At 46.1% G+C, this 12673-nt stretch overlaps 1 protein-coding gene across 1 annotated transcript in view; it reads left to right on the forward strand.

Annotated features, from left to right (window-relative positions):
- The first annotated feature begins 81 nt into the window (after positions 1-81).
- LATS2 (large tumor suppressor kinase 2) overlaps positions 82-12673 on the forward strand; it is a 75804-nt gene continuing 63212 nt past the window's right edge. The window contains exon 1 of the mRNA XM_035003717.1: positions 82-249. The gene's annotated coding sequence lies outside the window, so the exon portion shown is untranslated. The remainder of the gene's footprint in view (positions 250-12673) is intronic.

The following is a 12673-nucleotide window of genomic DNA, read 5'->3' on the forward strand; positions in this document are numbered from 1 at the left end:
CGGGGTCACGTGACGCCCGTGGAATGCCAACAATGTAGCGAATGTCCCACTTGGGTCTGCGCGCTGGAACCTCGGCGTGAGCGCCCCGGGAAGATGGAGCAGCCGCCGCCCGCGCCGCCGCCGCCCGGGGCTCCCCCGTACCCGTGGGGCCAGCAGCCGCTCCAGCCACTGGCGCCCGGTCCCCCGGCGCGCGAGGCCCCGGAGCCACGGACGAGGACGCCCCGGAGGGTGTAGACCGCGCCCCAGGAGGTGAAGGGGCAGGGGCGGGGGGCGTGTGGCCAGGGGCCAAGGCGGGGCGGCTGGAAGTTTCCGCGGGCCGGCGGGGCCCCGGGGCGCCCCGCGCCCACCCTCGGGCCGCTGCGGGCCGCGGCTCCGGGAGGGGCGCCCGACTCGGCGGGGCGGCCCGGCCGAGGGGCGGGGAGCGGGGCGGCCGAGGAAGTTTGTCCCGAGCGGAGCCCTGCGCCCTGCCCCCACGGCCCCCGCCCGGCCCGGGCCCGGAGCCGCCTCCGCTGGCGGCGCGTCGTCGCGGGCCGTCCGGAGTCAGCCGAGCCGGGGAAGTTGGGAGCGAGCGCCCGGCCGGCGGGGCTGCGCCGCTTTGTTGTGCGCCGGGCGGCCGCGGCCGGGCTCCCGGCGGGGCTGGAGCGGCCCGGCCCGGGGCGGCGAGCGGGGCGTCCCGAGAGGCCGTCCGCGCCAGGGGTACCCCGTCTCCACGGCCCTGGGGAGCTGGGCTTTTACCCCGAGACCCGGCCGGGCGCCGTGCCGGCTGGGGGGCCCGACAGCGTCGGGATCCCGCGCCCGCTGCACCGCGGTCCACAGAGGCCGCGCCGTCGTCCGCCCCGGGCGGTGCGGTCGTCCCCCCACAGGCCGCGGTGTCGTGCCCCCGCTGGCCGTGCGGTCGTCGCCCGACCCGCCTGCCACGGACAGTGCAGCCCGCAGAGCCCCCGGTGGTGCCGGGCCGGCGCTCGCTCCGACCTCTCCAAGTTTGCCTCCCGGTCCTCGCGGGTCGCAGCCCGAGCCTCAGGGACGCCTTCGCGGCCGTGAGAGCGGCGGCCGTTGCATAATACGCCTTTCCTGCGTCCTAGTTTAGCCGACTTTCTGGAGCTTGTCTTTTCTGATGCAACCTCACGTGCAGTTAGTTCCCCTGCCGGACTCCGGCGATGCGGATTCTGAGTTTATTCGCGTTTTGCCAGTCACCTCTCCGCAAGCCTGCCTTCGGAACTTCAGGAAGAGCATCTCTCTCGGGGTGAAGTCTGGCTCGCGGGGTTGGGCGGGAGTGCAAGCCTGCAGCAAACCTGGCGTCCTTTGATCCCGAGTCCCCGGTACCCCAGGGGAAGGCGGGGAAGGTAGACCCCTCCCAGACGAAGGTGAAACTCACCTGACGGCACCGGGGCCCGGGTGTCCTAGGCTGCTGGCTGGCTGTATGTTCTGAGCCCTTCGAATGAGAAGTTGTTTTGTTTTTTTTTCCTTGCAATCATAACCGTGAAAGTATACTTTATTTGTAGTTTTATTATGACAAAATCTTAAACAAGAACTTTTACATTTTCACACGTACGGAGGATATAAGTGAGCGTGCTCTTAATAGTAATCTAGACTTTTAAAAAATTGTTTAACAGTACTCTTAAACCAGGGACTATACATTTGGCAGATAAAAATCCAGTGGCCAAACAGCTCTCTTCCCAAAGTATTCGGCAAATATGTTACATTTTTAAAGGAAAGTTGGCCCACATTTTACTAAGAAACTTAAATATACTGAAATTTGAGTGGAAAGTCACAAAATGTGTATTGTCTTTTTACAGGTGTTCTGTTTAAATTAGTAGATGAGGAGCCTCCCTTTAATAATGGAGAAAGCAACTCGTGACTTATTTTTAGGAAATTTGTACTAAGTAGATCTTGCTCCATATAGTTAGTTGAATCTCAGGATAAATCCCTCCATATGGATCACCATTTTTGAGTGCTAAATCAAGAGACTAAGCTGACTTGTATCTTTTACTTTTTCCTTTAGCTTTTACTATTTCCTATTTTTACTCTTTCTTTTCGTAATAAGGTAGTAACAGAACAATCTTCCAAAATAAGAATGCAGAGACTGTTTAAGAAAGTCTGTTTTAAATTATAATTAACAAGACACTGTGTTATTCAGCCTCTCATAAAATTTGGTCTCATTATCCAGGTATATAGAACACTGTTTAATGAGTACACCAGCATTCCTTTGAAATTAAAATTGCTAAACATTTAATAAATCTCAAAATGTAAAGCAATTGAAAATGGCATCTGAACAGAAGACCTCATGCAAAAGTATTAAGTTGAATTACTAGAATCATGGAATTTTAGAACTGGAAAGGATTCTACTAGTCTCTCCTTCTAGGTGGAAATAGTTTTGACCTAAGTGTAAATTGGAACTGTACATATTTCTTTCCTTAGCAAATCACAGGGTTGATGGGAGGGACTTTCCTTTGGTGGGAGGGGAATGTTTTTACAATAAGATGCCTTGTTATTTTAAATGCTGTGTTGTAAATAGCCAGCCCTAGGCTTCTAAATCCCACTCTGTTGGGGTGGGGATGGCGGGGGAGGGGGGGGGTGTTGAAGCTGATAAATTCACCATAAACATAGGAAGGATTTGGGAAAGCTTTTGGAGGGGGCGGGGGTGTTCTGCTTTGTATTAGATAAACCAGACCAACACAGTTTTTGAAAAGTTGCTTTTATATTTCATTTCATGGTTGTAATGTGAAACTTGTAAACAGTGTTCCCTACTGACTTTTAAAAAAAATGACTTGAAGAAATAGAGAAGATTACTCAGTGCTTTTACTTTGTCTTGACTGTAAATCTGCTTTAAAAAGGAGCACAATATCCTGATCAGCCGAATGAAGGGGTTGGGCTTGATAATCCCTAAAGTGACGGACTTCCAGCTCAAAAAATTCTCTGAATTTCCTTCCTTTTTACAAAAGCCTATTGCTTAGTAATTTCTCTGGAGAGAACTGGGCCTCTATGGCACAAGTCCGGGGGTCACCATTCCCATTATATGTTGCGTGGGTGATGCTGTATGAACCAGGGCTTTATACACAGAGCACCTGTGAATGGTTCCTGGTGTTTGGGCCACCAGTTTCTCTCTAAGTCAGCTGTTCTCTCAGTATTTTTAAAGCTAATGTTATTTGATCTATAATTTCATTTTTGAAGTATTCAAACAAGGTAGTGTTGGAAATAAAGATAATGGTTGTGATACTAAAATTAGAATTGACATTACTTAATGTTTACTGTTCACTATATGAAAACCTTATATTGCTTACCATCTAGACCATGTCAACCTAATTGTAACAAATGGTTTCTTAAGTTAATTAAATACTTTTTGCCCATGTGCTAATCTTTGACATTCATAGGAATTTTTCTGGAGGACAAGTGAAAAATCTCATGGTTTGTAGCAGTGGTTTATATTTATTGTTAACCAGCATTGCTCTATTGGGGTGTAACGTAGATTCTATAACCTCTAAATTAGCAAGGATGGTAAAGATTTTATGAATGTAAGTTGGCTCTTGAATGGAGTGGGCCTCTGGAGTATTGGCCTCCCTGCCTCCAAGCAGTTTTCCTGATTAGGAATTCTAAGAACCAGCAGGTTTCATTCCTAATTAACATCATCCCTACCTCAGAAGTCTCCTATGTTCTCATTAAATGTACCCAGACAGTTTACCTGCTCCCTCCCCAACATTATCTGCCTATTCATTTTTCTCTTCTATGTTTGAGCCTTTTCACAGGAAGTTCCAGACTCTAAGAATAGCTTCACACTTCCTTCATCAAATCATAGCCTTTTAGCCTTTCCAGTTTTGGTGAAACAATCCTTTCTCTGGTAGATTTTCTCCAAATAGGCACATGGACTGGGATTCTTTGGACAGTCACAGTATTACCTCTGTCCATAGCAGGACTCTCAAATGGGATGGGTGTTCTGATTCCTTAGCTGGCGTATGTCTGAAATTTGGAGGGAAAGGAAGCAGCGCTTTCTTAAAGACTGAAAACCCTTACTGGGGTATGGAGTTGAAGATACGGAGACCCATCCTGTATAGTTGCTTGCTGTTAGGAATGCTGCAAATAATGGATAATAAATCTGTCTATAACCTGATCATTCTGTGTGGTCATCTAGAGTACAGACTTCTGTGGCTCCATTTTTTATGCCTTTGTTCATAATGCATACATATATATCCCACAGATATCAGGTGCAGAGCTAATAAAAGAATGTGATGGTTTGTTTTTCCTCTAGATTGTAAGCTTATTTAGAGGTGAGACCCTGTTCTACTTGGCTGAGACCTCATAATACCCAGCAAAGTATTGGCATATGGCACTTCTAAACCCACTACAACCTTGTGATTGCACTATTTATTGGAGAATTTTCCTGGATCCCCAGAGGGCTGTAATAACTGATTTCCTCAAAGACCTTCATTATGAGGGGGAGCCACTGTTGTGTGGTTTCCCAGCCTGGACAGTACTGGAGAGGTACATCAGCATGGTAGTTGGTGATTCTGACATTTGGCATCTGGCTGGAGGCCTGCCCTGCCCTGTCTGCCTGACTTAGTTTCAACTTTGCTAGTTAATTATAGTAAGGATATGATTTTAATAATAACTGGAATTTTAGGTCCAAGAAATACTGTTTTAAAAAATGCCGGTGTTTGTCATTAGTGTGGGTCTCAAGAGACATGGGTTTGGTTGATTCTGTGGTTGGTGCTTGATGTGTGTTTAGCATCCAGTGTGGGTTCATGAAGCACTAACAGATATTAGAATGAAAGTTCATGAACATCTGATCGCACTTTCCAGGATTGGAATTGGGTTTGAGAGGGCCAAATTAAGGGATACTTCAAATATTGCTCTCACATTTTTACATGAGCCACCTATTCTAAGTAGTTGTCTCAGTTCCAGGTTTGAAAGTGAGGTGTTTTTGTTTTGTGAGTTGTGAAATAGTTTTGAAATTCTGGTGTCTAGTTTCTTTTAAAGTATATTTAAATTGATTGATGATGCCAAATGAATTTCCAAAGTTAGATTTACTTTGCTTGATACCCTCTTTTTTAAAATCCACATTCATGAGGCCTTAGGGTCATATTTAGAAAATTCTTGATGAAAGAACTTATTAAAATGATATAGTAGTGTGTCAGAGTAGCCCATTTCTAGCTGCAATCTTTGGTGAGTATTCTCATGAAAAATTCTTTCATAAGTTCATAATTTGGCCATGAAATCAACTGTCTTCAAACTAAAACCTAAAATACAAGGTCTCAAGCTGAGAAAATACTTTAATTCTTTATGAGACTGAGGGAAAGTTTCATGCTTTCCAGACTGTTCAGGCAGGAGCACAGTTTGCCCAGAGGTGCTGTGGTACAGATTCGCTTAGAGAGACAGGGCAATACCTGTGATGGTCCCAGGACCAGTGCTTTCTGTCAAGGTGATGGTGGAAGATGGGAAGAACATGAGAAGAGTGTGTGGTGACCTCCAACTCCCGCCACGCAGAGGAACTTCCCCAGCGGTGGGTTTATGGGGTGTGAATGAATCACTCTTTCGACTTCTGTATATGTTTGAAATTTTTCTTTTTTTTAAAAAGATTTTATTTATTTTTTAGAGAGTGAGCGAGAGAGAAACAGCATGAGAGGGGAGAGGGTCAGAGGGAGAAGCAGGCTCCCCGGTGAGCCGGGAGCCGGATGTGGGACTCGATCCCAGGACCCTGGGATCATGACCTGAGCCGAAGGCAGACGCCTAACCATCTGAGCCACCCAGGCGCCCTGTTTGAAAATTTTCATCCTAAATTGTTGAGGGGAAACAAAAAGAAAAGAAACCGAGACCTCTGGTCCGGATTCTGTTTAAGGGCTTATCCACTTGGTATTTCTCGGCTCATGCATCCATACAGACATCAACACAGAAATGTCTTGCTCACCTGTGCCGGCCAGCTTTATAACTGGAATGTTTGTGGGACACATGAGTGCTTAAAACCCCAAGTATCTCAGGAGCGCGGCTCTTTGGAAGCTGCTCGCTGTTGTGTGTTTTTCGGCCTCCTGGCGGTGGGGGTGACGGCGTGCTTGGGAGGGCGAATGTGGCACCTGGCAGGTTAGACTGCGCTCTGTGAGGGGACTTTGCCCTCCTGGCAGCGCCCTGTCCTGAGGTTCGGTCTCTGCATGTGTCACTGTGTGTAGCAAGGGAACCATTCTTCAAACGCTAGTTAGCGAAATGTGAATAGTTAGACGATTTTCCCCCCGTTTTTGTATGAGTGTAAAAAATACATAGTATTTATCATTTTAATCTTTCCTAAGTGCATAATTCAGTTGCATTAAGTACATTCACATTGTTACTGCAATCATCGCTGCCATCTATACTCCAAGCTTTTTCATCATCCTAAAAGACACTGTACGCACTAAATAATAGCTCCCCGTACCCCTGGCCCCTGGTCATCTCCATTCTGCTTTGTCTCTCTCAAGTGGCATATTCCAGGCGCCTCATGGAAGCAGAATTGTGAAGTATTTGTCCTTTTGTGTCTGACTTACTTCACTTAGCAGAACATTGTCAAGGTCCATCCATGTTGTAGCCTGTGTCAAAGTTTCATTCCTTTTTCTGACTGAATAATATACTGTGTTATGCAACTTTATATGATAGTTATTTGTGAACTCCACTGGGGAACATTTCACCTGGGCCCACATCTTACACTTCAGAGGAAAAGCACTGCTGTTTACTGAGTGCCTTCCGTGTGCTCAGCCTTGTGCCAGACGCTCTCCCGCGCCGCCCTTAGACCAGTGGCAGAATTTATCACCGGTGTAGGATGGAGGGGACAGACCCAGAGCTAGGTGACTTCCTATGTTCATTCAACAGATGCTTCTTGGGGCCTATGTGTGTGTCCGACAGGCAGGCTCCTGCCCCACGGACCTTACAGTTGAGGTGATTCAAGACGAAAGCAGGCACGTCAGTCATTCGTTATACTCTGGGACGTGGCTGTGAGTGAACACCAGGGTCTCTGGGGTTGGGTGGGCAGGGAGGTCCTTCTGCGAAGGGGTTTTTCAGCTGAGAATTGTAGGAGGCATAAGTGAACCAGACTGGGAGTGGTATTTGTTCCTCGCAGAGAGAATAGTCTTGCTAAGTTCCAGAGGTAAGGAAGAATTTGTTGCCTTTAAGTTCCCCGGGGCCATCCAGCTTGAACCTGATGCTGGCTGGTTGGGAAGCAGTCAGCTTCCTGAGGTTCAGGTACTGCTCCCAGGCCTGGCTGCAGGCACACGTTTCAAACATTAAGTCTAATCACTTAAGTTTTTCTCTCTTCATGCTTTTCTTTTTTAAAAAGGAAGATTCTTTAACTTTTCAAGCATTGCTATCAAATAGTCATTTAAAGAGGAGTCACTTGGAGTGAGCATGAGATACCTACATTTCTACATTCAGTTTGGTACCTTTTCCACTAAGCCAGTCTGGACTTTGCCCTGGTCTTGTCTCTTGACTTGATTAAAGCCTTTTTTGTCTAACTGATTCTGAGTCCTGAACTTCTTAGTAATTCTAATAATTGGCCAGTGTGTTGTGCGTTACAGATGAGAATGATCTCACATGCAGTTTCACCTGTGATCTTCAGAGCAGCCCTGTCAAGTAGACAGAGAAAGGCTTGTTACCCAGTAGGAAACTGAAGCTCGGAGAGGTAAAGTGCTTGCCCAGATCACATGGAACTAAGTGCCAGATCTGGGGGTGGAAGCCAGCTCCAGCTGCTTTTTCCTTTGCACCGAAACGGCCGTCTTCTGAAACAGCCTCCCCAGACCTGTCCTTACCTCCTGATAAGTGCCCTTCTCCATCCCCACCAAGGCTTCTTTCTTGATGCTCATTGTCCAGGTGGTTGTCCTAGCTCAGAGACTGGTGCTACCATCAGCTCTGGTTTCTAAACCAGAAACTTGGCCTCCCCTTTCAAACCTTTAGTCCTCTAGTGAACATCACCAACCCTTACGGGTTCTATTTCTTAAGCTGTTAAATCCACTCACTTCTTTCTGTTCTCCAGCTAATATTCTGTTTCAGATCCCCATAATATTTTGGGTAGACTTTTATTGTCACATTATCTAAGTAATCGATCTTCTTGTCTGTCTCCCATCTTAAACTGTGAATTCCCTTAAAGTCAGAGGCTGGTCATTATTTTCTGTTTTTCTAGAACCTAGTAACAGAGCCATCTTGTATGGGTGTTCAGGTTGTGCGCTGTTCAAGGGCCTTACACGTAAAAGGGCATGCCTCACATCATACAAATGCTCGCTTATATGAGGGCATGTGTAGCCTACGGGGAGACCCTGGGCCACTCACGGAATACCTGTACAGCAGTAGAGAGTCACCTCCCCGGATAAAGCCACATGGCGTGCATGTTATGTACCTGTTCTGGAGAGTACACATGATCACTCCTCTGTCACTTGCCTCAGAGGTCCAGTTCCCTCCCTCCTTGTGATTTAGACTTTATCTGCCCCCCTCACCTGGGGGGTGTATATTATGTGTGTGTGCATGCCTGTGTGACAGATTGTGACATGTGGCATCGGTAGGTTTTCAGAGAGGGCCAGGCCACTATCCACAGAGCTCTGGAAAGCTCCCCAGGGCAGGAGTTGCCCATGTTGTACAATAATATAGTAACAAACAATTTACTTGAGGAAGGGGTACCTTTTTATAGTCCCACAAAGGTACCACATGAACCACTAGGGCTCTGCCGATAACTACACAGAAAGTGTGGTGGTAGAAGCAATGTCTTAGAGCAGACCACTCACTCCTCAACTCCTCCTAGCTCTGGGGCTGGAGTCACAGGGCCTCCGGAAGCCATAAGAAAGGCAGCACAATTTGCAAAAGCCCCAAACTGGAAATAACCCAAATGTCCTTCGGTGGCAGAATGGATAAACAAGTATGTTCATACAATGGAATATTACTCAGCAGTGAAGAATAGCAAACTCCTGGTACATACCACTGTATGAATAACCAAACAGTGTCGACCAAAATAAGCCAGACATGAAGAGTACAGACCATGTCATTCCATGGATATAAAGTTCAAAAACCAGTCAGACTAATCCTTGGTGTTAGAAGTTAGTGAAGGCGATTCCCCCTGGGGCATTGGTCTGTGGGGGGCTGGGGGCTTCTGGGTTATAATGACACACTCCTCGATCTAGGTGCTATTTATAAGGGTGTGTTCTTTGTGAACATTCATTGATCTTATGATTTGTGCACCTTAAGAAGTATATGTACAACTTAAATAAAAACATTCCTCCCCCCGTCCCTCCAAAAGACTGACTTCTTCCCCAGCTTTCAGCAACTTTGTGTTTTTAGAGTAAATTCCAGAGGGCTTTCAAGCCTCAACCCACCAGGGCCTCTTTCACCTGTGCCTGGCTCCGCTTCTCTCTGCTGGTGTGGCTGGGCAGAGAGGACATCCCCACATCTGGGGTTTGGCATTCTCACAGTTCTTTTTTCTTCAGTGTGGACTGTCTCCTGTGGCCCTTGCCCTTTCTTAGCTGAGTACAAAGCAGTTTTGTACCTTCTCTTAAATCTGCTAATGTCACTTGATGGTAAAATGAGACTGCTCTTCTAGGTCATGCCAGTTGGGAGGGATACGAGCTCTCCACTCACTTACCTACTGCTCTCTCTCTCTATGGCTGAGCAGACAGCTCCCTAGCTAGGTGAATGTCCCGCATGCTGGTGCCAGTCATTGATGTTTCTAAGGCCAGACTAAGCCCAGACGTCTGGCCAAGGTGTAACCAGCTTCTGATCTCTCTCTCCTCCCTCCCTGGGATTGCTGCACCTCACCCAGGCTTTCCTCATCTACCTGGTGTGTTGCGATTGTCCCTTCCAGTCCACCTTTCAGTTGGCTTCCAGACTCAACTCTTCAAAGGGCACTTTGGCCACATCACTCCTTAGCTTCACTGCAGACAATGACTTTCCACTTTGTCTGCAAGGAGTCCAGACAATTAACATGGCCTTGAAGGTCCTTCCAGATGGAGCCTTGTACACCTTCCACAGTCTCATCTCTCCATAACTCTCCAGGAAAAGCCTTTGCCACACAGATGTGAATGTGAAGGGTGGGGCCTGTTCCTCTCCTTTGCATATGCCCTTCCAGTTGGCTGGAATTCCGTTGTTCCCTACACTCAGATTCAGTTATCTCTACTTCACAGCTTTTTCTGGCTTTCTCCTTTAATCTCCCATTTGTTAGATGATTTCCCCCCTCCTCTTGGGCATCTCTTTTCCTTTGAAGCTGTTTATTTGGCTACCTCACGCTCACCTTGCTGAAGGCCAGAATTTGTTTTTGTTTGTACTAGCAGTGCCTAAGACTTAGTAGGCTCTTGATGAATGTTTGCAAGGTGGATAGGTGGGTGGATGGGGCTTAGATGAGTAGATGGTAGAGGAAGGGTGAATACATTTTGACTGCAAAGAAACCCTCCCTGATTATTTATTGTGAAGATAGGATAATTTGTCTTGTGTGTTTCAGTTTTCAAAAAAAGGGAAAAAAGACCCTAGAGATTGGAAATAAAGTGATTTGTGTAAATTCCCACAGGAAAAGATACAATTCTCCTGCCTTTTCTCAGACATAGTGAGAGTCATCAGGATTCTCCATACGTGCTTGGCAGCTCCTTGAGAATCTCTCTATTTTTGCTGGAATGGGAATTCATGGTTTTAGAAAGTTAGGTATTTCAAAACAGATGCTTAGACCACGAAGTCACTGAAAATGAGTGTGGTTGCAATATGCCCATTTTACACCAATTAAGCAGAGCTCTGGGCTTCTGGCCCCCTGCCAACACTCTGGTCCAGGCCCCAGGGAAATCTCAGCAGTTCTTGGATCTAATTGTTCACTGTCTGCAAGGTCTTAAAACAGTCATTTCGGTGACTTTACTATGTTAGATGTTGTGCATTAAAATATAGATTTCATGTTGAAAAATGTATTTAGTCTGATTCTTACTTTCTAAATAGAATCTTCCCTCAGTTTCATTGAGAACGATAGTTAGAACCTTTTAAGACCTTCCATCTCCCCACCTCTAAGAATAGTAATTTTAATGTCATTTCTTCAGATTTATGGTCCTATATGATTATGAAATAGATCTATATAAGTAAATTCACGTAGAACTCTTAGAGCCTGGCACATAGTAGATACTGGATAAATATTAGCAATCATTTTTCTTTCTGCAAGACAAAGTCTGTGAAGCAGATTTCCATTTTACAGTTCTAAAATTCCTTACTGAAACAAAAAGTCCAGAGCCCTTTGCCCTGTCCTTTTAAAGACTGCTCTTTTTTGAATTGATTTTTCTTTGTTCATTAAAATGCAAAATGCTTTTCCTTTACAGTTTGCTCTTAGAGTTCTGTGGGTTAAAAGGAGTGAAATGAGTGAGGGCAGAAGAGGAGGGAGGGGGAGAGGGGCCACTAGAGCTTCAGGTGTGAGCCCAGAGGCTGTGCAGCAGGCCTTTGCTTTTGCCACCAGTGGGCATCTGTGCTCTGGTGATGACAGCTAATTACACAAATAATAGTTACACGAGTACTAGAAAGCATGGTTTACCAAAAACTTCTATGTTCCAAGTGCTACTGAGCCAGTTCCATGCATGGTCTTGCTCAGTGCTCACCACTGCCCTCTCACCAAGTGGTGTCATCTGTTTCACCCAGGGAGGGTGAGGGAAGTTAAAGGACTTGTCCAAGGTCACCCAGCCAGCAAGTGACTTGAGCTAGATCCTGCTTCCAGGAGAGCTGGCTGCTAAGGGCAGTATTGGGTTGGACTCCATTTTGTTTTCGGAATGCAAGAACAACAGAGTAGTCAGTGAATTAGGCCTGGGGTAGGTATAATTCACTATCAGAAAATGGCTTTGTGATCTCTAGTCCTTTTTTTTTTTTTTTTAAGATTTTATTTATTTGCCAGAGAGAGACACAGTGAGAGAGGGAACACAAGCAGGGGGAGTGGGAGAGGGAGAAGCAGGCTTCCTGCTGAACAGAGAGCCCGATGTGGGGCTCGATCCCAGGACCCTGGGATCATGACCTGAGCCGAAGGTAGACGCTTAACGACTGAGCCACCCCGGCACCCCTGATCTCTAGTTCCATATGTACAAGCCGTTTCCATGCTGTAGTAGGTGATCTGTATGAATAACTTATTGATATAGCCACTTGTTAGTATGGTCATAGTGACTCTGAAAGAAATCACCCATATGCTTTTACCAGTCCCCTTCCATGTAAGTATCAGTTTCTGCAAGAAAGGTATTTAGGTCTCAATGCTGATAAGAACTTCACTACTTTGTAAAAAAACCAGGGAGTAGTTACCTTCAAAGTCTTACAGCACATTGTGTTAGAACTGCTTTCAGTTGCAATATAGGACACCTTTAATGTGATGAGTTTTGTGGTATCTTCCAGGAAGTTTGGGAGGGCTTTATAAGGAGTAATTTCCAAAGACATGGAAGGACCACAGGTTCAGAGCTGAGGTGGGGGAGAGTTAGTAAAATCACGGAGATAAGAGACAAAGGTGTGGGTTATGAGTTGAGTGGTTATTAGGAACAAGCCAGAAATCCAAGACCTCATGTAGAAAGTTTAATCCTTAAATACTCAAGCTGTAAATTTCAAAATGAAATTATATTATAATGAGTTACTTTAAATGAGCTATCAATTGTTAATACTACTCTCTCTTCTTGCCTGAGTCAAATATTTCTAAGTCAGTATGAGCTTGTAGAGATTTACTTTATTGCAGATTACATATTACAGGAAA

This window comes from Mirounga leonina, unplaced genomic scaffold (assembly GCF_011800145.1).
Source record: "Mirounga leonina isolate KUSES-001 unplaced genomic scaffold, KU_Mleo_1.0 Mir_127, whole genome shotgun sequence".
Taxonomy (NCBI): domain Eukaryota; kingdom Metazoa; phylum Chordata; class Mammalia; order Carnivora; family Phocidae; genus Mirounga; species Mirounga leonina.